The sequence below is a fragment of the Malaya genurostris genome, chromosome 3 (assembly GCF_030247185.1).
Source record: "Malaya genurostris strain Urasoe2022 chromosome 3, Malgen_1.1, whole genome shotgun sequence".
NCBI classification, from domain to species: Eukaryota; Metazoa; Arthropoda; class Insecta; order Diptera; family Culicidae; genus Malaya; species Malaya genurostris.
In genome coordinates this window covers 47,363,166-47,390,853 of record NC_080572.1, presented here as the reverse complement: position 1 = coordinate 47,390,853, position 27,688 = coordinate 47,363,166, and the positions used below count along the sequence as shown (strand labels likewise).

The 27,688-nt window shown below is 36.2% G+C and overlaps 1 protein-coding gene across 2 annotated transcripts in view; it reads left to right on the top strand.

Moving 5' to 3' along the window:
- LOC131439359 (ecdysone receptor) overlaps nucleotides 1-27,688 on the top strand; it is a 632,366-nt gene that overhangs the window by 25,243 nt on the left and 579,435 nt on the right. Inside the window, exon 2 of one of the 2 annotated variants that reach the window (XM_058610274.1) lies at nucleotides 10,006-10,031. The gene's annotated coding sequence lies outside the window, so the exon portion shown is untranslated. Of the gene's footprint in view, nucleotides 1-10,005; nucleotides 10,032-26,401; nucleotides 27,470-27,688 lie in introns of those variants that run through there. The other variant, XM_058610275.1, reaches the window with a different exon arrangement.

The window sequence follows — 27,688 nt, the reverse complement described above, 5'->3', positions numbered from 1 at the left end:
ATAAGATAAGTAAATACCCTTGGCATCTTAGAGCTCAAGCAGTGTGCTTTAAAATATATTATACTATTGAATAAAAAAAATCATTGTACCAGTGGCACGGTATTACTGCACTATTGGCTGTGAAAATTTCATATTTTTTCAAATAAATTTGAATTCAGTGGCATTCGTTTATTCTTTCTATCGCACTTATCATAGAATAGTCAAACCCGCAGCACCGTCTTTTACCAATATCACACACCATTATCCAATCTATATGGCGATTTGAAAACTTTGACACTCTTCACCCTGTAACTGTGGAACCGGAAGTCGGATCCGGATGAAATTTCACAGTATTTTTAATGATAATATGAGCTTCAATTCAAAACATGATTTGTGAAAATCGGTTCAAGCATCGAAGTGTGTTCTATGTTGGGAGTTTTTCTTAACCGCTTTCGGTGCTTCTGGAACAGGATTAAGTTTTTATGCCCACAAACTACTAAGCTCTGCAAACTAGAAGAGTTTATCAGACATTTTTATGGGATTTGTACCTGTTTTTGACCATTGTCTGTGAAAAACTACTAATAAAATTGATAATTTTCCACTTATCACGCTTTAATTCCGGAACCGAAAGTCGGATCCGGATGAAATGTTCTAGAATTTTTAAGGAAACTATAAGACCTTTCATTTGAATTTTAGTTTGTAAAAATCGATTGAGCCGTTTCAGAGAAAAATGAGTGCACACTTTTACTCTAATTTTCACATATTACCATGTAATTCCGGAACCCGACGTCGGATCCAAAATTCAGTAGTATGGGATTGTTAGTCCTTTTATTGGAAACTACGTTTGTGAAAATCGGTTAAGCCATCTCTGAAAAAAATGAGTGCATATTTTTTTCCATTTTTTCATCCTATATCTCCGGAACAGGAAGTCGGATCGGGATGAAATTCAATAGGCTATGGGACCATGAGACCTTTCATTTGAATCTTAGTTCGTGAAAATCGGTTCAGCTATTTTTGTTACATACATACACACAGAGAGACATTTGCTCAGTTCGTCGAGCTGAGTCGAATGGTATATGACATGAGAAAGGCAAAAAGAGTCTGAGGTTAACTAGGTGATTGATAGTACCTACTATCTTCCTCCGGACAGGATCAGCCTAGAAGCCCGTATGAAATCCAACGGAAAAAATAGCCAGAATGGATCCACTGAGTTCCTGCTTTGATGTCGTTAAGGTAGCGCTTCGCCGTGGTCACGGGAGTTCGCTGCCTATCCCGGGGTTTCATGCACTTTACCCAAAATTGTGAGAAAACGGGGAAGAAAACGGAAATTCCAAGAACATACGATTCTAGATAAATAATTTTTCTATCGATTCGTATATAAATTGTGCCTGATAATTTTCCTTATTTTTCGCACGCACACAATGTCCACGCATGCATTGGGGTGTGGAAAATGTCACATGCGGTAGACGCCAACAACATATCTTTTGTTTTCGTTGTTTGTTCTCTCTGCGTAAACGTTGAATATAGATGAGTAGAAAATGTAAGTAAGTGTTACTACTTTGTAAAATAATGTCTATTCATGTTTCAGTAGAACCAGAAATCAGTAATGATTTTCATCGCTACTAGTTTTGACGCTTTGTTGAAAACGTAGCACATCCCTACATATGCGAGTTGTTTATAGCGAGAAAAGGAAAAAAGAAAACAAAATGTTTAACAAAACTCGCACGAAATCTCGCGAAAGAAAAGCTTTCTAACTAATATTTTTCGCCAAATGCATAGTAAAATCATTTACCTACAATCGTATGTTTTTGATTTTTCGAGAATCGGCTTAGTATTGGAGAAATTTGAAATTTAGGGTGAAATTTCGGCGACAAAGCAAGAGGAAGCAGTGAGTTGTCTCGCTTCGACCTGACCACGGCGAAGCGCTACCTTAAAGGCGACAATTGCAGGGGTATCTATTTTCATACTTTCGATTACCAGATTTCTTCAATGTTCCAAATCTGGTGAATCTTTTTATCGAAGTATCAACCAACAATTTTTGTTTTAATACATGGAATATCTTATCTATTGTTTGTTCGTGCAAAATTTATTTTTATCACTATTATTTCTCGTATTTCTAGACCTTAATTTGCATAAATCACATTCACTTGTTTCTTGTGTAGAAGCAATTTTTATTAGTTTTGGTTTATTCTGTATTTAACAATAAACTTTTTGCCTATGTTTATTACCTGTTAATAACGTTTCAACATGCAAGCATTATCAGGGCGGAGCATACTAAGTCGCGTGAATTTCACTATCACTGAAATGTCTTCCTCCCGTGACACTTATGTAACACCAAGTGTTGGACTAACATCCCTTCCCAAGTCGGCTGCTCGGACATCCATGGAAGTTGACCATCAAAGTCCACTTGCCTTTCTGAGCAGACTAGATAGTCTAGTGTAATGCTGGTGTCGGTTCCCAACTGGATAAGAATAACACTACGGTCCACCTGCCCGGTGGTAATTGGAGCTTCCTAGTCAAGATGTATTCCCGTGTCGATGACTGAATGGCCGCAGGAGCTTAAATGAGACAATTGTGAATGGAATATCTTGGACTATGCCCTTACCGTGATAAGCGAAGTTCAGTAGACGTTTTCATTTTTCGCAACTCGCGAGATTTAAATTGATTAAAACATTTAAAAAAATACACCCATGGTTCGCTATAGGCTACTATAAGCCAATATATTTGGTTTCTTCTAGCTGTTGTATGATAAATACTGTAGATGGAGTGTACATTATTTTAATTGATAATGGTTAGAGTAGCACAAATCAATCTCCATCATAAACGTACGGCAACTATGTGTCTATGTCTGTGAAAGAAGGTAAGATTTTGGAAACTCCTACGTTGGAAAGTTATTAAACCCAGTCTTTGTTGCCTTCAACAAGAATAATATGACTAATCCGCGTGAAATGCCTCGAGCATGCATACTTGCAAATAGTGCTCTCGATGTATCTCTCGTATCAGAGCTCACAACTCGAGATATTTGTGTTGTCATAGTTGGTCTTGAAGATGGCATAGACAGGAAATAAATAAATAAATAATAATAAATTTTCTTGTCGCACTCATATGGTGATCCTGTCGGACTGAGTCATATGGTATATGATGCTCGGCCCTCTTCACCTCAGTTTTAAAGTCAGATTTCACCGTTATTTCATAGTAGCGAATATCAGAACAGAGTAAAAGCGAATCATTCATTTATGTCTTCTGTATGTACGCAGAATTTCCCTCTCTGCACATTTAGGATTCACTTACTGGGGGTTATTGTCCTGATAAGCAGAGTAAGAAAATATTCGAAAGCAGCACCCATATCTGCCGCCACCGCCGCCGCCAGTACCGTTTGAGTTTTATTAAGTTTCCATTTGCTTGTCGTTTTAGTGAGCGAGATTGCAATATGTTTTTGGTACGTATCGAGTGATGATGGAACCGTGCAAGGAAAGTTGTTTTTCCCTATGATGTGCTGGTGCTTTTTCTGGTCGCGAAACAGGGAACCCGTTTCCTGTCTGCTGACTTTGATCAGGGCAAGCGAAAAAGTACAGTAAAAAACCCATCCTTCCGCTCGGAGTCCGTTGAACTTCCGCCCTTGAATAAGGTTGTCTGTGCGACAGTCAGAATACATGTGCTGGTTTTGAATTTGTACAGCACATTAAAATAATGCTTATAAATAGCTTGGGTATAATAATAGGAAAATTGTCAGGTTTCCATGAAACATTTTAACAAAGGAATTAATAAAATGGTTTCAGAATGGCCAGAAACCCAGTAGATAATGTCTTATAAATTGATTCCAATCACCATCCTGCTTTCCCGCCGAAAATCCTAATCATCAGAACGTATCACTTCCCCTAAACAGACACTCATCACGCATCTACGCATCCAACACCACTCAAGAACACGCTCACAGCCTCTGAGCAAATATTTCCATCGTGGGAAAATCAGGTCCAACGGCCTTTCACGGAGAAAAGGTATTGCTGATGTCTGTCGTTATTGTCTCGCTCTTCGTAGACCGCGCATTGTACATGATTTTCCCAATTTCAAACCGTACCAAGCCCGCAACCGTCGCGCTTCGCATTCTCGACCTCCGGTTTGTTCCTGTCCTAGAACCAGGGGTCAAGGACGTTTGAATAACAGACGCAGACGAAATGAGTACCCGAAAGCCAACCGGAATGAAGGACACCAACCAACAACGCACCGACAGCGACGACCGGCGGTGATGCAAAAAAGTCCTTGAGAAAATGATTTTTCCTGCGCACACGGACGGTACATGGTACGAGAGGAGAGACGGATGAGTTTCTCGGAAGGATGCGGGTGAGTAGGTTCTCGCGTTGGAGTGCAGGAAATAGAGTGTCTGCTGCTGAGGATGGGTATTTTCGAAACTGATGTTAGACTGTTCACTCTCTTTCTGTTCGATATATTTTTTGTAAGACACATTCCAGTACAGTTTCGCCATCCTGGAATGGCGGCATTTGTCCAATGTCAAAATTTTTATAAAAGTTATTTATGTAATCACTGAACTGAAACTAAGCTAATGAATTTCCCTGTTCTGACCCGGCGCGGTGAAAGTTTAGTTGCGAGTATTGACAGCGGGATGACCTTCGCTCGGATCAAAGGTATGTAAAAGATTTGAAATGATTGATCCAAATTGATACCGCTACATTTAAATGCTAAATAAAAGTATTCCATTTCAAAATAATTTATTTTTTGACTATAATTTGGAGCGAGACAACAATCATTATTTTCAATAAGTCCTTTTACTAGGGAAAGCGAGATTCTTATTACTATCTAGCGGAGATTCGACAAAATTAGTTTACTGATGGTTTCATTTTCCTCGTCGTTGATGAGGTTTTTTTTATCTTCAATTCAAAAAAAAAAATTTTGTAGCAGAAGTGCTTTGTTGTTGTACATTTATTGCAGATGATGGTTCAGTCGATGGTAAAAGTATTATTTTGACAGTATTCGTATCGATTGTTTTACTAGTACTGTTTTTTGGGGTAGGCAATAGATATTTTTTTATTTTGTTTGTTTATGTCTTACCAGGCTGGTTGCTGATAGTATTGACATGTGTTCAACTGATTTTCGTAGGTAATAAGCGATTTGTTTAAGTTACTTTAGTCCCGATCGAAGGATACGTATTCAGGCACGGAATTTTTTAAACGGATGTACATCATTTCGAGTACTGGAAAAAAGTCTTCCATACTTTCCTCTCGATGGCAACAATTTCACCGTATTCACGCATACCTTTTGGAAATGAAACCCTATTGTTTTGTACTATTGATTGACACCGATTAGAGATGGGCAATCCGTTCGCGAACGGTTCAAATGCATGATCGATAGTTTTTTGTTGAAGAACGGTATTTCTCATATTAAGATGCGACATTACGAAATCTCATCCGAGTTACCTTTTTCTTTGTTTTTTTTTTCATCGCTAGGCCTATGCTCACGTGTAGTCTTGGCAGAAACATACAAAAAACGAACGAAAGAGCGAAAGCCCATTTTTTGTTCTAACTTTTTTGTGAAACGTTCTATCGAAAAGTTGCCTTTAGAAGAGTTGTTGAACTAATAATTGCGCACAATTTGGCTCAACCAAGCTTTTTCATATGAGCTACTAGTAAAAAGTTATGATTGTTTTTTCATCACAAACTAGTCAAGCTTCAAATATTAATATTCATTAAATGCCAGATCGATAAAAATGTATCCTATGCGGTTCCTGAAAGGTCATAATATCAGTAAAAATTTAAGAGAAAATTGGAAGGGTGTTATTTTTTTAACTTATTTAAATTAGTTTTAAAAATACCCTCAAAAAATCAAAAACGTTGCATAACTCTTAAACGCCTTAACGTATCAACATACTTTCTTGAGCAAAATAATAGTATCAAATCAGTTCTACAAATGTTCCATACATTTTTTTTCGAGAATATGTCAATCATATGTCATATGTCAATCGACGAAAAGTGCAGTGTCACTGAAAAAGGCGGGGCTAACGAGAGCGAAAAATTAACGAAAAAACGGCGGACTCTTTCTCGATTAATTATTTCACTATGGATACATATACATTATACATATCGAAATAATGAAAGCTTTCCCTCGAATAAACAGAATGAGCCAAACAATGATGAAAATAACGGCTTCTCGCTCCAAGAAAATCGGAGAATAATTCAATCTTTGGTGTTATTTTAGTAGCGATTTGTCCATTGTTATAAAAGAATAGCATTATTATTTCTTTTGGATGGATTTATTTGTCTTTCAATGATCGATTGGTTGAATATCTTCTAACAAACTTTCTAACAAATTTATTTAACAAAGGCTTTTTTTTCATTTTTGCAATGACTGAGTGGAAACATATATTTAAAAAGTCTAATGAATGAAAAACTCTCAGAAAAGATGTTTTTTTTTTAATGATTCACTTAGGGGCAGGACTCGAATCTATGCATTCCTTGCAGATTTCTCCTTGCAATAGCAATAAGCAATGCAAATTTCTTGAGAAAATAGTTCACAGCAAATAGTGACTATAGCCAGAAAGGACTTAGTTTTAGTTCTTGCTGGTTGATTTACACTCATGCACTATTTAGATTAATCACAATAAAACGCTATTTAGCATGAATTTGACTTAAAGAAGTAACAGAAACGCAGGATTTTGCTTGTCCTAGACACACGGCAGACACAGCGTTGGCGTTGCAAAATTCTGCGATGCTATTACTTCTATGTATGGTAAATAGGGTAATATTTTTTAATCAGCTGCATAACATGCTTCGTGATTGAATTTTTATTAATGTATTTATTTCCATAATAACACAGCATGTTTGTGTGATGTATTTGCTGATGCAAATAAATCACGTAGCGTTGAAATTCGATGCATGTCTTTTTATATAAATTCATTGAAATTTTTTCATTCTTTCTGCCATATTCCCCGCAAAGTGCCTATGATTTCACCCAACCGCTGCACCGTGTTCAATCAAAACCAGGCACTGGTATCAGACATTCGTACCTATACTGGTTTCTTCAACACGTTGATCTGGTTTCCTCAACGGTTGAAAACTCGTACACATATGTGTGTGTGTGCTCGGTGCCGTTGGACTGGGTTATGTTTCCAAACAAATCGTTCAGTATCGGGTTTCGTTTTCTTTACCGCGTGTATGACGTCGCACACCGAACGCTGTGAGCATTGTTCGTAAATTTTGTGGTGTGCTTCCTTCATCCTTACCAGTGCACTTGTATGAAGCAGTGTGGTGTATAACCAACCTTTGCTTACCCATCATTAGATGCCCGAATGTTAAAAAATTGATAATTTCCAGCATCCAAGCTCATACCAACTAATCAAAATGATCAATGCATAGTTAGTTCAAACGTTTGAATGCATCATCTTTCAATACTTATTTTATGAAAAAAATATGAATCTAGTTAATTTATTCGCCCCTCTGTGCATTTTTGGCTGATCGTCATCAAACACGATTTTCTACATCAATCACTTCCGATCGAATCAGTAATGAGGAATAATATTTTTGAGTTGTGATCCTAAAAAATATTAGCATCATCTGCTTAGAATACAATCAGATCTTTTGAACGAGTTATGTATTGGCGTTTTTTTTCTCAAATTTGCCATATTTCAGACTAAAAATATAGCAAAATTTCTGAATACTATACTGAAAAAATTTGGATTTCAAAATCTGTAGCGATTCACAAAAAAATGTTATTTTTGATTTGGATGAAACTTTGTCACAAAATCGAAAAATTATGTTCTCAACCAAGCGTTCTTGCATTGCAAGATGGGCACTTTTTAAGGAAAAAAAGTTTTTCCAATACTTTTTTTGCCAGAAACTAGTTAAATCTCATCACAAATTCGGTTTCATAGTCTTTGTCTTCTATTTAGTCACCGCAACTTCGTTAGATTTTGTTGTTATTTGATACTTTTCAGTAAGAAATAATTATCACCGAAAAGTATCAAAAAACAACAAAATCCAATCGGTTTCATAGTGTTTGTTGGAAAAGCTTTACCTCCACAAAAGTGCCCATCTTGCAATTTATGAACGGCTGTAGGGAACATAATTAGCTATCTTGGGATAAAATTTCATCCAAATAAAAAATAGCGTTTTGTTGTAAACCGACTTAGGTTGCAAATTATTTGAATTTTTAGTTCAAACTTGACAGTCGGAAGGTAATTTTGTCGTTGTCAAAAATAACCCTGCTCGAAAGCATGTTTACTTTTGACAGTTATTTTCCGACACTGAAAAAGGTCTCGCAAAAAATTTCTTCTGTGGAATTTCTTTTCTATACTTTCAGTCAAAAGAAATATTCATATTAAAAGCTTTAAACGAAGTAGGTTTATATCGAAATCCGTCTAACGTTCTCTGTATTGCAATAATCATACCACCTGATATCATTTTATTTTCAATGCAGAATAAATATAAATAACTACTCGATTGTCAAATACTTACTAAAAATTAAAATAATTCGCAACCGTGGTTCACGACCTTGAAATGTTTGAAAGCAACTTTTTTCAATGTAGGATAATTTCCCGCTATCAATTTTTGAATATTTTCATTCAAAAATTTGACTAATTTTGTGAAACTCACCCATACAACACTTGTTCACAAGGTCTCATTGTAATCTGTGAAAGTGTTGGCAGTATTTTTACGATCACACATTTTGTTTTTCTCCTTGAATATACCTGAGAACTAAACAAGAAAATAAGAAGGTACTGTAATATTAATTTGAAGATATTAACTTTTGTCAAATAGAATTCTTGGCTGATAATGGCATGTATAGTTACAGAACTAGCAAGAATCCTCTCACAAATTAAATTTCATTAGATTCCTATATGATTATACATTTTCGATAGGAAGACAATGAACAAAATAGTTTGGATAAGAAGAAAAATGTTCGTCCCTAAAGGTTGGTAGGGAACATAATCACTTGACTTGGAACTAAATTTCATCCAGGTCAAAAATTACACTTATAGTATATCTACTTTAAACGTTTAAACTTGATTTTTTCAGTGTAGGACTCGATTAGGATTTTTTTCAATATTGTTGTTTCCAAAATTTTAAAAATTTTGTGAAAATTACTAGTACAACACTTTTTTTTGTATGGTTTGTCATATTTCTTTTATTACAACGATTTGAAGAAAACAAAATTAAAGAAAGAGTATTCTTTGGACAAAATTTTATTGAAATCAAAGATGGCGGTTTTTTCGTAAACCGACTGTAAATTCGTCAAATTCGATTTTTTATTTGAAAATATGACTAGTTTAGAGAAAACGGATAGTACAAATATTATTGTTGGATTTTTCACTTTTCGATTATAGGCATTTTAAAAAAAGCAAAAATATGTTTGACCTTTTCAGGCAGTCTAGAAAAGTTTTGGTAGAACCAAGTATGCAAAGTGGTTTCTTATGACAAAATCCAGATATCCAGAAAGTTTAATTAACATCGGAGATGGTGCTGCCAACATTTGTTCAAGTTGGCGCGGAATGCGTCTATGGTTATTTCATACTGCGAAAAATTATATCATTAATTACTGAATATTTCTGATGGCGCAAAAATGAGATACTTTCGGTCAAAAATAATCAAAATTTATGAAAAGGCGTCCTATATTTAAGCAAGACGTACACAGAAAGAAATAATGAAATTTACACGAGATGTAAATCAATAGTAACATAGAATAGACATGGGTTGAATCGAAATTTTGATTGAGAACCTTCATCGATGCAAAACTAAATTGAATTGCATTGAATTTTCAATTAATATAACTGTATCTTTCAATTAACGCTTATTTTGCGATTAAATTATATTGAAACGTACAGAATTGTAAAGTAATTTTATGTTTAATTACCTGCTCCAAATATGTGCATGAAAATAGATGTAAATTCACAAAATATTTTTATCTGTGTATTCTCGTCTATTTCGTCTATTTTACTCATGAAAAGTTACCATTAGTATCAATTATCAAGAGATAGCTTTTATAATCATTTTAATTTTTTCATTAATTTCGTTTCAGATAATCATATTTCACCAAAACATAAGGTAATTCAATAAAGTAATGTTTGATTCCGTACCATGAAGTGGCCCAAAACGATGCATTAACTTTTCCAATCAACCCTCTTCGCTGACGACCGCCATTTCCTGCTGTCAAAAACGTACTGGATATCCGCTGGATACTCTCATCGCAGCTTGTCTTTAGCAACATAATATGAGTTTGTCCATTCGACGGAGTGGCAACCGGATAATACTCTGGTCAAACTTTTAGCAAATCATCATCCCTTTTCCGACAGCTCTGAGTGATGCAGTCACGAATGCCTCACAACTTGCTGCTATTGTTGAATCGTAAGTTACGATTCGAAACTGACTCGGAACCTCAAAGTGTGAACAATGTCCCGTTTCAGTAACCTTCAGGCAGTGCTCACAGCTCAGATGATCCTTCGACAAATGCATCGCCCTGCTACTGATTCTCATTGTCGAACTTTGTCGAGCGATAATCAGAGAGATTATGGTCTCCAAAGTAAGCCAAGGATTGCAACGGCACTATTTGTGTTGGAGGTAAATCTACTGTAACCAAGCATGAAGCAGAAATCTAATGACACAACAAGGACGAACGACATACCGGTTGGTTAGTATTTTACAATGGTAATCCATGGGATTCTCACAGCACACTCACAGTGTGACTGCGAAATCAAACAGTCGTGGGCGGAAAAGCGTAATATTTTATGAAAATAGCGCCCTGTAGTGCTTGAAAAGCTGTGAATACTCTGATAGTACGGGAAGGGAATATTCATATGAGGCCGAAAACACTTTCCAGAACGCAACTCGCGTGGGAACAGTTAAAAAACAAAAGAACATCTCTTCATTGATGTAAATAAAACACGCGTCGTAATTTTCTGAAGTTCACATGCCTGAAAGTGTTAAAATATGTACTGTTACTAGCAGTTGCAGTCCTGACCTTGTGTTGAACAGCACACCAAGCAAAGTAGTTTTCTGCGAAGTAGAGTACTTTGGCTTATTGGCCGAATGAGAGCAGATTATTTAAAATTATTACTTTCTGCGTACATTGCTTCAGCGGAAAACAGAAACTGTGCAGTTGCAGTTTCCACTTCTTTCCCGGCGGAGGAAGGACGGTGTACCAATAAATGTGCTTAAGGATGAACCGTTTCTCACCCATATATGTGAGCTCTCAATTTATTGTGCCTTTTTCTGTGCTGCTTTAACTGACCTCTAAACCAATGCAACAGAGTCTCTCCGTTCAAGGACGCTTGCTCGATATAGAGTGACGTTATGATCTTGCATCTCGGTATTCGCGTGCTGCTCTATAATCACGTCGTTGAATGAGTTTTTCTCCGGCCATCCATCTTGAAGGCGGCAACAGCCAACCAACTCACGAACGAACATTTAATGACGGTCTGTGCTTTCGATAAGCGCACAATTAATGATTCGTTGTAGATTTATTGATCTGTTTGGTTGGTGCGAATGTGCCGCAAGGAAGGTGGTCAGAACCCGGAACGATAACAAGATCATTAAAAAAATAACTTTACTTTTTGTGTCCTTGTGACAGTTTAAGTGGAGAGTTCACTTTTTTATCGCCCGTCGTTGTGTGCTTGATTGGGGCTTAGGTTTCGATAAATCCAACCACCTCTATGCTGTTCGATAGCGCATATAAAATAATAAAGAGCTTCAATTATCCAGCTTCAGGGTGGCATAGTTCATCTCTGTAAATTAGAAAGTAGGTGAAAGCTATACAATGCTTTTACGACTTGTAGTTACGAAGCTTAACTGTTGATTAAATTCATTCTTTGCCTTACACTGCACTGTTGAATGTCAGTAAAGTTGAGTTCATTTCGCATATTGCTCCTAGCAAACCGTTTCCATTAATCAAGTATTTATACTCTAGCTTTGGAAATTGAATGCTCCACTTCATTATTGAAATACATAGGGTAACGGCTCTCTATTTCATCTGGGCTCCTATTTCCATTTCATCCCTTCACTTTATTACTTTGAACATTCATAATATCTTACAACGTACCTGAACCAAACGGTGAAATGTTTTGAAATGATTATTTAAGCTATTGTCACACTTTCCCCATTGGAAGAAATGGTTTTAAATTCTTCGGTGATCGTTTTTTACCTTTTTTATAAATATAAAAAATAGGTATAGAATTCGCTCAAACTTTAGAAAAATTTTCCGAGGCCCGGCGGGCCGAATGTCATATACCAATCGATTTAGCTCGACGAACTGAGCAAGTGTGTGTGTGCGTGTGAGTGTGTGTTTGTATCTGTATGTGTGTTGTCAACTAAGAGGTCGAGATCTCAGATATGGCTGGACCGATTTTGATTAAACTAGTCGCAAATGAAAGGTCTCTCTGTCACCCTGAACGCTTTTGAATGGTTTTGAGATAGGATGTTTACTTTTTGATTTATACGAAGTTCTATATCAAAATTTTTATTTTTTCTTACAGTATCTGTCACAATTGTCCTTGAAAACAAAATATATTTTCTGACTTGGATTCCGCACGGTAATAGCTATCCAACAAGCCATAGATTGTTAAAATCCGTTTATTTTTAACGGAGATATCGAAATTTTTGTGTGAGCGACTTTTTCTCTATTCCAGCAGTAGAAGTTTTGAGCGCTGTTTGGCAAAGAAATGCTTGGGAGCAACATAAAACACGATTTTTATACTGTTACATACATTTGTGTCTAAGTACCCAAAAGATTCTGTGTACAGCATGATATTTTGCCTCTTACCGATTTTAGCATGGTTCGTTTTTGGCAACATAATCGTTCGAATATGCCATATGTAAACCAGATGATGGCAGAATTTTCGAGCTGAAAGCAATTCCATAATTATATTGATTCAAACTACTTACAGCAATAAATGCTGGAAGAACATAACAGCCATATACCATTCGATTCAGTTCGTCGAGATCAGCAAACCGTTTTCTACAAACTCAGGTTCATATGAAAAGGCATATGCTCCCAAACAAAGTTCCTAAACTACGTCTGGATCCGACATCTGGTTCCGGAACTACATGATGATATGTGAAACGAAAATAAAACTGTGTAACTCATTTTTCTCGTAGACGGCTGAAACGATCTACGATTCAAATGAAATCTAAGAATCATCTAAGATTCAAATGAAAAGTTTTAAGATTCTATAAAACATCTTGTTTTTCAGTCAGATCCAACTTCCGGTTTTAAAGATGCAGGGTGATTAGTATAAAAATGTCTATTTCACATAAATTAATCAGGTTTATCAGGTTTGCAGGTTTGGATAGTCGACAACTAAATAAACTTATTAATTATTATTATTAAAATCGATTCGGAAGCACTACGATTTCTCAAAGATGTCTACATTGATTTTCAAATATTTTGAAACAAATATACACTATACAGCTACTCAGGTGAATTTGTCTGACTTCGGCTACACCGAATTTTGAATTCCGGTTCCAGTATCGAATCGTTTCTCGAAGCTCAATCGTTTTCTCAAAAGAGTCAAATCAAATTTTAGAAACAAAAGTTCAAATTAAAATAAATCCAAATTTATCCAATTCTGATTTCCGATTCTGGAATTTTAGGATGATGAATTTTTAAAATTCAAAGCGATATAGAAGATGACAATCCCGAAAAGCTTAAAAGTTGGACTCAAAAATATTGCAATTTTTTCGTCATATGGCCATACGAATCGGTTTGGGTTATGCTGGTTCCTGAACAACGGCTCTGGAAGTACCTTAAATTACCCTAAACTCTAAAGTAGAAATTACTTCGACATATCTTGGAATGTTTAATCGATTGTTACACTTTAAGATTCAAATTCGATCCGATTTGCATTACATTACACGACATAACAGAGTAATGAATGATTAAAATCTCAAATTGCCTCTTAAAACGACGGACATTAGAATAATGTCATGAAAACTGAAACACCGAAGAATATTTATGCAAAAAAACACATGCGGATTGATAAAAAAAGGTATCATCTCACTGCTGGGTGGATTATGCACGTTTTATCATTTAAAACAAACTCACTTTTCAATTTAGGACACATTTTCGTCTTAAGATTTACAGTTCGTCATGTTTCTGAATATCTATTAATCGATTCGTCTTAAAACATGATCACTATTTCGCTCAATTACACTACTATTGAATGCTGGATGACTTCATAATTAGCAATGTTCACTTGTTACTTGTTTAACTAACGATTAAAAACTTCAAACATTACCCGACAAGCAATAAAAGTTTAAAAAAATATGGGATGGAAGTTTTTTACTTAGTTCACTTGATTGCGCTTTGTTTTCATCTCAATTGGTTTCCAAAGTTGCCAAGTTTTCTTATTGTTTTTCTTTTTCAAATTATCATCAACAAGTTTTTTGGTATCCGTGATATTAGTTTATTTATATTATTGATATTTATATTTCAATAAAACTGTTTCGGCTTCGAATATTAACAAAAAGAGTGTGTTAATTACTAATGAAATAACCATTGTGGTAAATCTAGTAGTACTGGTTCTTTTCCGCTATATGTCGACATAACACCGTTAAGTGTATGTGTTTCATAGGATGTGCACAGAGATACCAGATATTTTCATAGAAAATATGCATTGCTTTGCATAAAAAGTCTATGTCTGCTCTATCTGTTTTAACTAATAAAATGAAATTTCTATGATAAAATTACATTAAAAGATAATTCTTCATATCTCCGTAAGCCACTGCTGCACTCACTAGAATATTCAACGAGGGAATATATCAGTTCAAATTGGTTTAAAATCTCATTATAAATGTTTGTCAGTGTTCATCATCAAATATCTGTACAAACGATTTCCATTTCAACATGTGATTTATCCGTTGATAAATAAACTTTGAAAGAATCACTGCAATCAAATACTAAATAATAGATACTCAGAGAGAAAACTCTAGCTTTTTACTTCTCACATGAACCTGTACAAATCTGTATGGAATTTAGGAAATCTGTATAAAATCTGTACTCTGATTTAAATCAGTATGCGAACTAAAAAATCTATGCAATACAGATACATCTGTATAAATGGTATCTCTGGCTCTGCATTTTGTTTTTTGGTCTAATGCCCAAATAGTAACAATTTCTTTTTTTAGTTTTTTTTAAGTTTACCAAATTAACTGCACAGTAAAATTTGAAATTTAGAACGGAAGGTAACGAAGACGACCCAAAAAATTTTAAACGTCGAAATAATTAAAAACTGATTCTGAAAATATCATGTGTTGTCTTATAGTTGGCATAAGTCCTTTTTTAAGAAGAATTCTGACATTTTGAACCTGAGAGTGTAATAGTGCAATGTTTTGTTTTGATTGCTGTCCCCATTGCTAATTAATAGGATGAGTAAAGGACCAACGATAGACCGAAAAAAAATCCTTCGAGATGAAATTAGGAGCAGAGTAGTGAACATATCAAAAGCGTTTTAGCTGATTTTTCGAATATTATTTTAATTTCCAAGGGATGTGAATCAATTCCCAATGTGGAGCAAGGCGAATTAAACGGAAATATGAAAAAATCATAGTGATTTTAGTGGCTACATCAGGTTTTTAAGGTAACTTCCTTACAAATGAGATGAAATAGGGAGCCATTAAACTCTATTCGCACTATTCCGGGAAGACCGGGACGGGACCATCCGGGACTATCCGGAACGTTTTTTTACAGACCCCTAAAGCATAACTACACATCAGGTCGAACTAATCAGACTCAAATTCGTGGTTGACTCGATTGAATCGCGACTAACCAACCACAGTCAATCTGGCACAAAACCCAAATTCGTGTCTGACCTAGTAAACATATTTGCAGTGGGAACTCGACGCGGTCCCGAAAAAATGACATCCTTCACAAATGAGTCGGAATGAATATAAATTGTTCCTTTATTGGTCTTCATTGGATATCGCAAATATGCACCACCAACAGACACATGACAACAAGCTGGAAGTCCCATACTTCCTCGTGCCCTGTCTGACATGCAACGATGCACACAAACATTGTCAAAAAAATTGAAAAAGAGTGAAAAGTGCATCCGTCCAACACGAAGTGTCTGCACTACGCTCGTGCAAATGGGTCATAATCACACCGAACATTGCCCACATCCACGGGGATGGAATAACAAGTGGCAAATGATTTGTGATGGATATCGAACAGACGAACGATCAGGGAAGACTGCGGAGATCAACTGAAATTTGAAACACGACTGCAAGATGTGTGCTCTTTAAAAACAATCAATATGTGCTTAGGAGTCATAATCATTTTGTTTTAATCACTTAATTTACTTATTATTTTTAATAATTCGACGCATTTCAAGGATATGCATAGAAAGAAATAATGAAATTTACACGAGATGTAAATCAGCAGTAACATGGAATAGACATGGGATGAATCGAAATTTGGATTGAAAACCTTCATCGATGCAAAACTAAATTGAATTGTATTGAATTTTCAATGAATATAACTGCTTAACGCTTATTTCACAATTAAATAATATTGAAACGTACAGAATTGCAAAGTAATTTTATGTTTAATTACCTGCTCCAAATATGTGCATGAAAATAGATGTAAATTCACAAAATATTTTTATCTGTGTGTTTATCTGCTTAAGCTTCTGTTCAGTGTTGGATGCAAATTAGTTTATTAGCATTAGCATAAGATACCGTCCGTGTATTGCTACTCCGTAATTGATCAGAGTGAATTGAGCTTGCAAAATGTTTTCCTGAAACAACTTGCATAGAAATTCACATTGTGTAAACTGCATTGATCACTGCATACTGACGTTGACCACGTCCAAATGTAGGGGAGAGAAGGAAACCAATGAATCCTCTGCATTCCCACATGCATCACAAAAAGGGGATGTCTGTTAGTAAATTAACGAATGATATTGTCCTGTGTTTGTTGCTCTCGGTAGCCGGCTACCGAAAATACGTTGAAATTTTATCGTGTTTTGTATTAATATGTTCTTCCTACTAAAATACCATGTATGAAAGAACTGCCTTCTGAAACTCGTAAAACTCTGGACAGCCGTCAGTCGGGAGTTTTTTTTTAAAATTCCACTTATTGTTCAAACAATATTTCAAATCTATGCTTTTTACTGATAAAAATGATCCTTTTGGTAATATAACTTATTAAAAAAATCTTTTTTTTCGATAAGACAGCTCTAAAAACAGCTATTCAACAGCTGATCACATCTGCTTGGGGTTATCTAAAACGAGGCCGATTCAGTAAAAAAAATATATCTCAAACTGAGAGCTTGGGTAAAATAGACGAGTTCTAGGATAGCGACTAGAAGTAATAAATTTGAAATATTTAATGCAATAATTCAGATTGTAATCTTTTAAAGATAATGTCAATGACGAATTGCAAGTTTTGCGACGTTCTTTTTTTTATAAATGTTTATTGGAATACGAGCTAAAATTTAAATCGCTAGGCAGACGTAAAGTTAATGCTATTTACAAAACACTTCTTTGATATTAGAACTAAGTGTAATATCAAAACTGACGTCCCGAACGAAACCAGTTTCGGCTTGCTAGCCGTACAGATTGTGGTAAGTTTAAGAGGTAAAAGGATTCCACCCCCTAGTTTATGCTAGGTGCACATAACCAATTTCATTTGATTTTACGTTTCGGCTTAGACTCATCAGTGCGTAGCAATTTATGTTGAGCCGTCAGGTCGGAGGTAGCAGTTCAACATAAACTAAAAATGAGTATGGAGCTAGCTTAGCTTAAACTATTGATGCTACTGTGGCATCTAGGGATAATAATGCTTTCAAACAACGTTTTACCATGTAACTTCAACTGAAGAATTTTGCCGAATTTCAAGCGCGTTATCGCAGTTGTTAGAGTCATCCGATTTTCCTCAAGTTTGGTATAAAGATTTCTGGGGTAATTGACAATCGATTCCGGAACTAGTTTGTGAAATTATCAATGTATGGACAGTTTTTTATTCAATAATATAATATAATTTTAAGGCACACTGCTTAAGCTCTAAGATGCAAAGGGTATTTTCTAATCTTAATTAACGACTAACATAAAACTAGAATAGTATCATTAGGTAATGTCGTATCGGGGACAAGGAAGTGGCGATCGGCAGTGGCCGGTGGATTGAATACCTATAGCATGAGAGTCTTCCAGACGGCATTGGTAAACATCTATGTTGATCCGTGTGCGTCCGCGGGAAGTATGGACAGTTTTGGCTCACACAATTGACAACAAACAACATAAGTTTTAGTTCTTCAAAAGGATAAATAAAGCGAAACGTCGAAAGTGTGCTCGCTGTTGTTTAATGACACCCGAGAGCACAAATTACTCGTCTCATATTCAGTACACACTTCTAGATATTTAATTGAATATTGTTTTTTTTTAATTTGTTCCAGGACAAAATTTTTTTTTTTTACAATTTGTTTAAGATTGGTTCCATCGGTCGATAACGTTTATAAAGTATTCAATGTAGATTAATTTCACTTGCTTCAGTTGTTATCCTTCTCATCACCATACAATGACGGTTTGTGAATCGTTAAGATAACATCTTCATCCATATTTCCTGCACAGACGATAATATTCAAAGCTCTTTTTTAATAACTTAATAACTAACTGTTTAGAATACTTCAACGTTAAACAAATGTTAACAAAGAAAAATAACAACGGAAAACATCTGAAAAGTGTGACACACACACGCATACCTGATTATCTTGCATCAGCTGCTTGTTGGTCAAATTTATCATTCTTTGTTAGATATTCTTTTCCTCCTTTCGATGCAGCCCCTGGAGGTGCTCGCCACATTCAAAAGTCACTGTCCCGTCATTGTCCTAGGTCCAAAGTTGAACGATGAATAACCTTCCGCTAAGCGTTCCGTGCAAAGTTCAACAACTAGAGCGAACCTGTACTGCCATTCGAAAGGTGCTGTAGTAAAAACTCGTCAATCCAATTAGTCGAATCATCAGTTTTTTGTCCAGCTTACCAAAGCTATGAAAGAGTTTAAAGCATATTTGACATGATGTACCATTATTCCTTTTTCGACTGATTCGTTGATTCTTTTATTACGAAAATATTAGGTTACGTGTTCAATTAGGAACTGCTAGCCGTCGGAATCACCGACTAAATTCAGGGTGAGTTTTGTATTTCTGCTAATCGCAGTTACAGTTATTATTGCCCTTAGCAAATCGGGGAAATTTTTTGATGCTCAAGCCTATGTGAAATGTTTAGCTATGAAAGTTATAATTGATCTTCTTGTACCATTGTTCAGTGATGGAGCGAATTATGAAACACCTCAGTCTGTTTCTTCGAATGTGTATGAAGTTTTTGGGACGTTGAATCTGATTTTTGTAATTCTTCAAACGAAATTAGTGAAGAAACCGAACATATATTACTCTGAAACGCGTGAAATAACAAATACTCTGCATCAATGAATTACAACGTGCAGAAATGTGATAGGCACGTAACTTTTTGTTTTTCTCAATCTCTGTGAAAAACTACTTTTGAACGTAGGCCCGGAGGTCCGACACGACTCAGCTCGTCGGAATCACAAAATGTCTGTGTGCATGTGTGTGTGCGTATGTTTGTATGACTGTGTGTATATGACAAATAATGTAACTCGATTTTCTCTGACTGAATTTTATCCGATTCGACTTACGACGGTTCCGGAATTACAAGGCAAATCTATGAAAAAAGTCGGTTTCCACAGCGGTTGCATAGCCTTTCTATATGAGAAAGACAAAAACTACAAGAGGCAGCCCTATTGACGTAGGACTACACAACTGTTGTCAAAATCAAAATTTTTGATTTGAATATTTAGGAAGTAGGTTTCTTGAGAATTTTGCTCTGAGAAGGACCCTTCAGTTTGTTGGCGATGAAAATTACTGATCAGCATCACTCAGAAGTTTCATCCAGAAACAAAACCATTTAAACCAAAAAAGCTAGTTTTTCGTTTGATTTAATTTAAAAAAAGGCAATAAAAAACATCTGTGCATTACTTCGTTCAACAGTTTAGTAAATAGATATAGATTCGAATCAAATAGCTCAATAGTTGGCAACTCAGTTTCAAAAATATACATTGTAAAAGTTTGGCGCTGCACAGACATGGCTGAGTCAATTCAGAGTACTATTCGAAGTTCTACCTTTGAAACTTTGATATTAAGTTCTCAAATTTTGAAACGTGACTGATGCAATCCCGAACTGTTATCATCGTCTGTACAAAAAAAAACCGACTCGATTTCATCTAATACTGCTTGAATCACAGGTCATCGTGTGACGGGAATTGCATTCTTTTTTTTTTTTGTTTACACCCAACACACTCATGTTCGCTCCGGCATCTGGCTTCACTAGTGCAAAGCGTTGCCGTCGGTGCTATTCGGATCAGTTGTGAATAGCGCTCAACGACAGGAAGCTCCATCGACTCCCACCCGTTTTGGTATTAGCGAGGCTTCCGGATGTATTGGTTTGGTTGACCACAGCGTAAACATTGAAAGCAAACTGCTCGAACCCCGACAATGTTGTTGGCGGATTTGTTTCTGCTCGACCAAGTGGTGGACAAACACGGAAAATAATCAAACCAATAAGAACCGGTTTCGCCGAAGCATCTAAATCCAAACGACATGAGGATGATGGGTGGGCGATGGGGCTAAACCGTAATGTCCTGAACGGTGGGAAGGAGAGCATTGGCGAACGAACACTGGCGAAATGGAAGAAGTGAAAAAATAGATAGATGCGATGCGAGTGGTTGGAAAAACGTGCGAAGAGTGGGTGGATCGAATGGATTTGCATGTGATTTGGTGTTGGGTACTACTGCTGACATAGTGGTAGTTGTGAGCACTCAATAGAACTCAATGCTTCACAGAAAGACAGAGAACTAGTTACACCGAGTGACTAAGCCGTGCATTCGCTTGTTGTGTTGAATTGCATAGAGCTTCACCGCATGAAAGGCCCATGCAGAGAAAGTTTTATTTCTGAAAATTGAATCGAAATTCACGTTTAAATTTATCTGATTTAGTATACCTGAAATAAATTTATTTTTCTAGCAATGTCAAACCCCACATCAATCGAGCCTTGGAATGCCGAGAAACATATACCCATCGATTCAGTTCATCGAGATTGGAAATATCTCTCGGTTTGTGAAAAAGATAACGTGTTCTCGACTCTTCTCGAAATTATTATGCAACATAGGCTATTTAATTTTATCAGGATCCTATTCCAATGCGTGGCTTATTTTGTTTGAGTCTACTTAGTAGTTTGAATTGAACCACTAGGTGGCAATAGAAGCTCATTTTAAACTGTTGAAGCACAGATGATCCTAAGATGAAATGTGAAGAAAATGAAAATGAAGGCCAAACAAACCTACTTACCGATTTGCGTTTTAGTCATTGTTAAGACGTAGAGCCGTCTTGAGTTAGTTTTAAATATGATCAGTATTTAACAGGGAAAACAGATTGGAAAACTGCAATGTGAACGCAATTAAGTTAATTAAAAAACCGCGAAAATGCTACCGCAGAGACGGGACTCAGACCCGTAGCTTACTCCTAACTATGAAAATTGTTTTACCAATTAAACTACTCTGCACATGAAAAAACACGAAGAGAAAGTCCAATTGACTAGACGAAACTAAGCATGTTTCCATGTACTTAGTCACCACGGTATTCATTTACAGTTTTCCGTAGATATACCGATATCCCTAACGTAAATATGTACTCACATACTTCTTGTAAACCGTACGATATTCGACCAAATTGCTCTATAAAAAGTAAAAAAAAGTTTCTGACCTGTATTATTGTGCGATCTCTGGATTAGGGATAATACCGATACTAAGCAACACATAATTTTTGGAAGATTTCTTATTAAAATAATCGTGGTCTTATGTTATATGATAAGTTTATCTTTTCAAAATTTGTCAAAGCAACATTCAGCCATATATGAGAATCCGAAGAAAGTTCAATTACAGTATTCTTTGATAACTACTGCTAGCTCTTCTTCAATTGGAAATTAAACACCGGTACGTTCATCCCAGGTTGGCGGTTCAATGCATAGAGCACTGGTCTTACAAAGCAGTTGTCGTATGTTCGAGCCCCGACCTGGAAGGATTCGTAGTGTCAGTAGAATCGTAGCACCAGCGGTTCTGTACACTCTGAATCGGCTGCGAAGTCTGTGGAAACAGAAGGTTGAATTCCACTTGTAAACTGGAAGATTACACTTATCAGTTTCGTTATTGTCTATATTCATTTATAAACACCCATAAATTTCAATAAAATTAAAATATTTATCACCCTGTAATTCCGAAACTGTACTCACTTAAAAATTTTTACATCTTATTAGATGCACATAAATGGAGCGTCGCAGTTCACGCATATTTACGTGGAAGAACATTTAATATTGTGTCTAAAACTCCATGACATGAAATTCATTGAAATAAAAAAAAAAAGTATTTTGTAGCAACCCACCGCGACTTGAACCGAGAATCATTGGATCGCAAGTTCGTCTGAAAATCGACTGAGCCACAGAAGCATGCATCTGCTTGGCCGGTAAAAGGTACATTTAAATTTATACAGTCGCACCTGCTAATAGAACGCAAGTTACAGTCGAAACCAGTAAAATTCAAGCTCATCTAACATTAAGTCATTGCAAATAAAATTTTCCGTCATTTGACAAATTAGGTCTTTATGAATTACATCATATGAGGGATTAGGTCACCTGTAAAATTCAAATTTTTTTAGAGTGTTGATTAGATCAGAGTCAAATTCCACAGCGTTCTGTAGGATCATATAGCCGAATCAAAATTTGTGAAAATATATTCAGCTTTCCCGAAAAACTTTGAATGCTCATTTTTGCGCATATTGCATAAGATTCATAAAGAGTTTAAATGTTTCCGCAAGATCATGCAGCTTTTCATTTGAGTTCCTAAGTTTATGAAAATCGGTAACAGTCATCCCCGAAAAAAATGAGTGAATATTATTTCATTTTTTTTTTAAATATCACACTATACTTCTGCCACCAGAAGATGGATTCGAATGAAAATCAAAACAACTGCATGTAAGCAATTTGCTAAACCGATCGAAAGTGAGAAACTTGTACCCGTACCCGAGAATAATTTTCCCCGAACCCCGACCCGTACCCGTGAACAATAAAAAAAATCGTCACCCGTACCCGATACTATTTTTTTCTGATTTTAGACTATGAGGTTCACTAAAAGTGGTTGTATAAATACTACATTTGTTTTCAAATATACAATCTGTTGTTTTTACATTTTCTAATGACATTTTACGCATTAGTGGTGTACTTAACTATATGCAAATTGCACACTTTTTTGATTCCAGAAAAAATATTGGGCAATTGGGGAAAGGTAGAAACATTTTTGTTAAATAATTGTACATTTTAAATAAAATATTTCATGCGTATACAAATTTGTGCTGTAAGGAGTGTATCGAAAAGTAGTTAGCAACATTGATTATTGAATGAAAAAGCGAAAAAAAAACATATTTTGACATCAGTTTTCGATATATTGTAGAAAAATTACATTTTTATGCATTTCACTGATTATATTGAAGAAAATCCTAGTTTCTGTGAAACGCTCGCACTTTGGACTTGACATTCTTCATTAAATTCTGCACAGTTACTTTTGCGAATGTCCAGTTTTATTTAACTCCTGCAACTGTCCAGTTTTTTTAACTCCTGCATATTTTGGGACACTGTACCTTTCTTCCGAAAGTGCCGCTTGACAATTGCCCAATACCTTTCAATTGGCCGAAGATCCGGGCAGTTCGGTGGATTGATGTCCATTTCCACGAATTGTACATTATTTTTTGACAACCACTGTAGAACGGAGTTGGCGTAGTGGGCTGAAGCCAAATCCGGCCAGAAGAGAGTAGGAGTCTTATGCTTTCTGTACAGTGGCAGCTTTCTCTTCTTCAAACATTCTTCCTCGTGCACCTTGACGTTAATTGTGCCCTTCGTGAAGAAAATCGACGACCGCAAACCACAGGTACAAATTGCTTGCCAGACCAACACCTTCTACCCAAACTTTTCTATCGCCACCGTGGTGTCAGCGTCGTCCAGGTCCTGGTACACCGATTTCGTATAATATTGCGGTCCGGGCAGCGCTCGAGAGTCTTCCTTGGCGTAGATTTTGTCTTCGATCAGGATGCATCCGTCTTTATTTTGTGGAATCCGGTTATACAGTTTTCGCGCTCTTGCTTTGGCCTGAACTTGCTGTACCAGGGACTTTTTCGGCACCTTCTGTTTCTTGTACGTTTTCAGAGAGTTCCGAACTTTGATCCGTTGAATCATCCCGATGCTGGTGTTGAACTGCTTGGCCAAATCCCGCATCGACGCCGATGGGTTTTTCCTGATGTACTCAACCTCTTTTAAGTCCCGGCCGGGCTGGCTGGGACCCGTTTTCCTACCGGATCGGGGCAAATCCTTCATGGAAAGGGTCTTACCGAACTTCCCGATAATATATTTGACATTGGTGTGGTGCACTTTCACCCGTTTTGCAATTTCGTTGTACGTGACATCACTTTCTGAGCACCAAGAGTGCAGAATTTTCTTTCGCGTTTCCGGATCAATTCGACTCATCATTGAAACGATAAACCGTACCGAAACCATTCGATTGTGCAGCTGTTATTGACATGTAAACAAATATGTCACCGCAAAGCACGCTGCAAAAAATTAAGCCATTTCAGAGTAATAACTGTTTGAATGTTGCTAACTACTTATCGCTACACTGCTCATTGACCTATAACTCGACTAAAAGCTATTTTCATCTGCTTTGTTTATTACAAAACGAAAAAAAAAGTTTGGCCTCTTAATAATATCTCATGATAACATTTAACGTTAAAATTAACCCGTTGACATTAACATATATTTATGTTTATGAAGCCAATAGTCCGTTAACAGTTGATGGTTAGAAAATCATTTTAGTTTTACATAAAATAACTTTGTTTATTATAAAAACCATTTTGTCGAGAAAAAAAATGCAATGAATGCATTCAAAGATTAAATTCTTTTTTGCGTTTCGAAATCGTATCTGTAGTATGGACCAGATCTTGCACCAACTCGTGCAAAATAAGTTTACACGTCGTTGAGCGCAGTACAATATCCCGATTCGTTTCGAGAAAACATTTTTCTTTCCGACTCATAGGAAGAACATTATACGTTATAGTTAGTTGTTTATTTGAGCCCAGTTTTAACCTTTTGGTCATTAGCCGGGGTTAATTAACTATAGAAGCACAGACTTTTTTCAATGTGGGCTGAAATAACTTACGTTGCGATTACAATGACGCACCGGAACTCGACTCGTGTCATAAAAATAATACTCCTTCAAGAAAATTGACGCATGGTAAAGTTCAAAAGTGTTTCGAACCGAAATTCCAATGTTTTTTCGGTAGATGGCATCCTAGTCCAAAAGAGATGTATAGTATATATATATATATATATATATATATATATATATATATATATATATATATATATATATATATATATATATATATATATATATATATATATATATATATATATATATATATATATATATATATATATTTGATTAACCGTTTTTAATAATATTTTGGAATATATTCCAATATATTCCAAAATAATATATTAATAATATTTTGGAATATATTCCATTCGTTAACTCTGTTACAAGAAATCGTATTGGTTTTCAATGATATTTTTTATTCGGGTCACGCAAGAAACTAAATGTTGCTTGTATTTATAAGTTCGAATATATTTACAGTTTCGTCTCTGCTATGACTGATCAATCAAGGCAATGTCGCTTATTCTTTTAAATATTTCGTAGCTCTGATAGGGGAAGCCCGTAACCCAATATAGCGTCCAAGATTTTTAATAGGTAAAACAAGGCACTGCGCGCATTTTATTAAAAATATATCCAATATTTATAAATTCATGGTTTTATTAATTCAATACGGCTCTAGCGTATACAAATTTTTGCATATGGACCAGTTCGGAGTGACATAAACGATCTTTATTCCAACTTTAGGTAACAAATTGCGGAATAACATAAATGTTTGACTGGCTGAATTGACAACACTGCCCTTCATCACAAGTAAACATAGACTGCACTCACTAAAATTGCCGACGATGAGTTCCACTGATCAACTAAGGCTCTCGTTCAATGCAGTCAGTCGCTCACTATTGCAGTCAGTGTTGTCAGTGTCGAGTGTTGCTTCTCGTGTGCCTCCTCTCAAGTAACATCGGACTCCACCACTCGAGTGACGATAAGCGTGTTGGTGCACATTTATGCTCCCCCCGAGTCACAGAGTGTATTCTGGCGGGCGATGTTTTTTTTCTATTTCCTACGGTTCTCTTCTCCGTTCCCCACCTTGTTCGAACGAAGAGAAAAAAACAACAAAAAATGTTTCGCCACTGTTTCGCGCTTGTTGGAGCCAAACGTCAGTGCTTCCTCGCCCATTGATTTGCACGGTCGCGCGTTATTTCAGTGTATGTCTCTGGCACTGTTTCTCTAGCGGATCATCTTTGTGTGTAGTTGGTTGTGTGTTACAACATCGCATCGTCGATCAATTCGTGATCGGTCGTCGTGGACGAAATTATTTCGAAGTGCCCATTTCATATGGGAGATGAAAAATGAATTTTCCATGGCCCACACACCGGTCGTTCTGATCCTAGTAGCAACTTGACAGTAGTGACCACGAAAAAAAACGCGACGTTGGCGTCGTTAGTAAAAGTCACTATTTTTACATCTATAAAACGAACCTGAACCGTTTGGCGAAGTGCACGATTTCGGGTTTGGCTACCTAGCTGCGGGCATAGCAAAAGTGTGATACAACATTGTTGGTGTTAGTGCATGTGTGCGTGTGTGTGTCTGCGCGCAAACGTTTGTGCCGTCGGGTGTTTGTGTTCATGTTTTGTTATTGTTGCCGTTTTGGAGTCTTTCATTAAAAAGTATACCGAAGTTGCATTTGAAGGCGATTTGGTCTGCAATGATTTGTGTTGTGTGTTGGTAAAAAATCAATTGAATATGGAATTTTTAAAATAATTATATCTTAATATTGGTGGAAATACAGAAAGTTGGTGAAATTATTAAATGAAAAGTGCTTGAAAAAAAAGTATGACACAAAGTCCCCCTAACAGCACTTAGTACGCGAAGAAGATTTTAAAAGGAAGATAAATGGAAGTGATAAAAACGCGTTGAAAAATTTAGGCATTACAACAACCAGCTGAGCAATAAGTGCACAGTGGGGATGGGAAGAAAATCAAATCACAAGAAACACACACAACTCCAGTAGACACAGTCGGAACTGAATGAAAATTCCGACAGAAGCTGCTACACGCAACTTGGCCTCCGGATAGAGAAACCAAGAAGAAATGATGAAGTAATTCAACAGCAAAACATAACCCAAACAACAGTTAGACTGCGTGTGCGTAGCATCGGTAGGAAAAACCAGTCGAAAAGCTATCGGTCCGCAGACCAGTCGACAAACATACCAGAAAATGCTGGCTGAAAGGTAATGTGTAGTGGAAGCAATTGGAGAGTTAGGAAAACTGTATGCACTTTCAATTGCAAATGAGTAAGAATCGCACACGAATTTACACCAATAAAATAGAGCTGTGAGTGTTACAAAACTTATAAACTCGAATAGGTGATGTGGATTTTTTTTATTTTGAACAAAGTACGAAAATATGTCAGGAATTTCTAGCGCTACTGTTCAGGTGAAAAAATTATA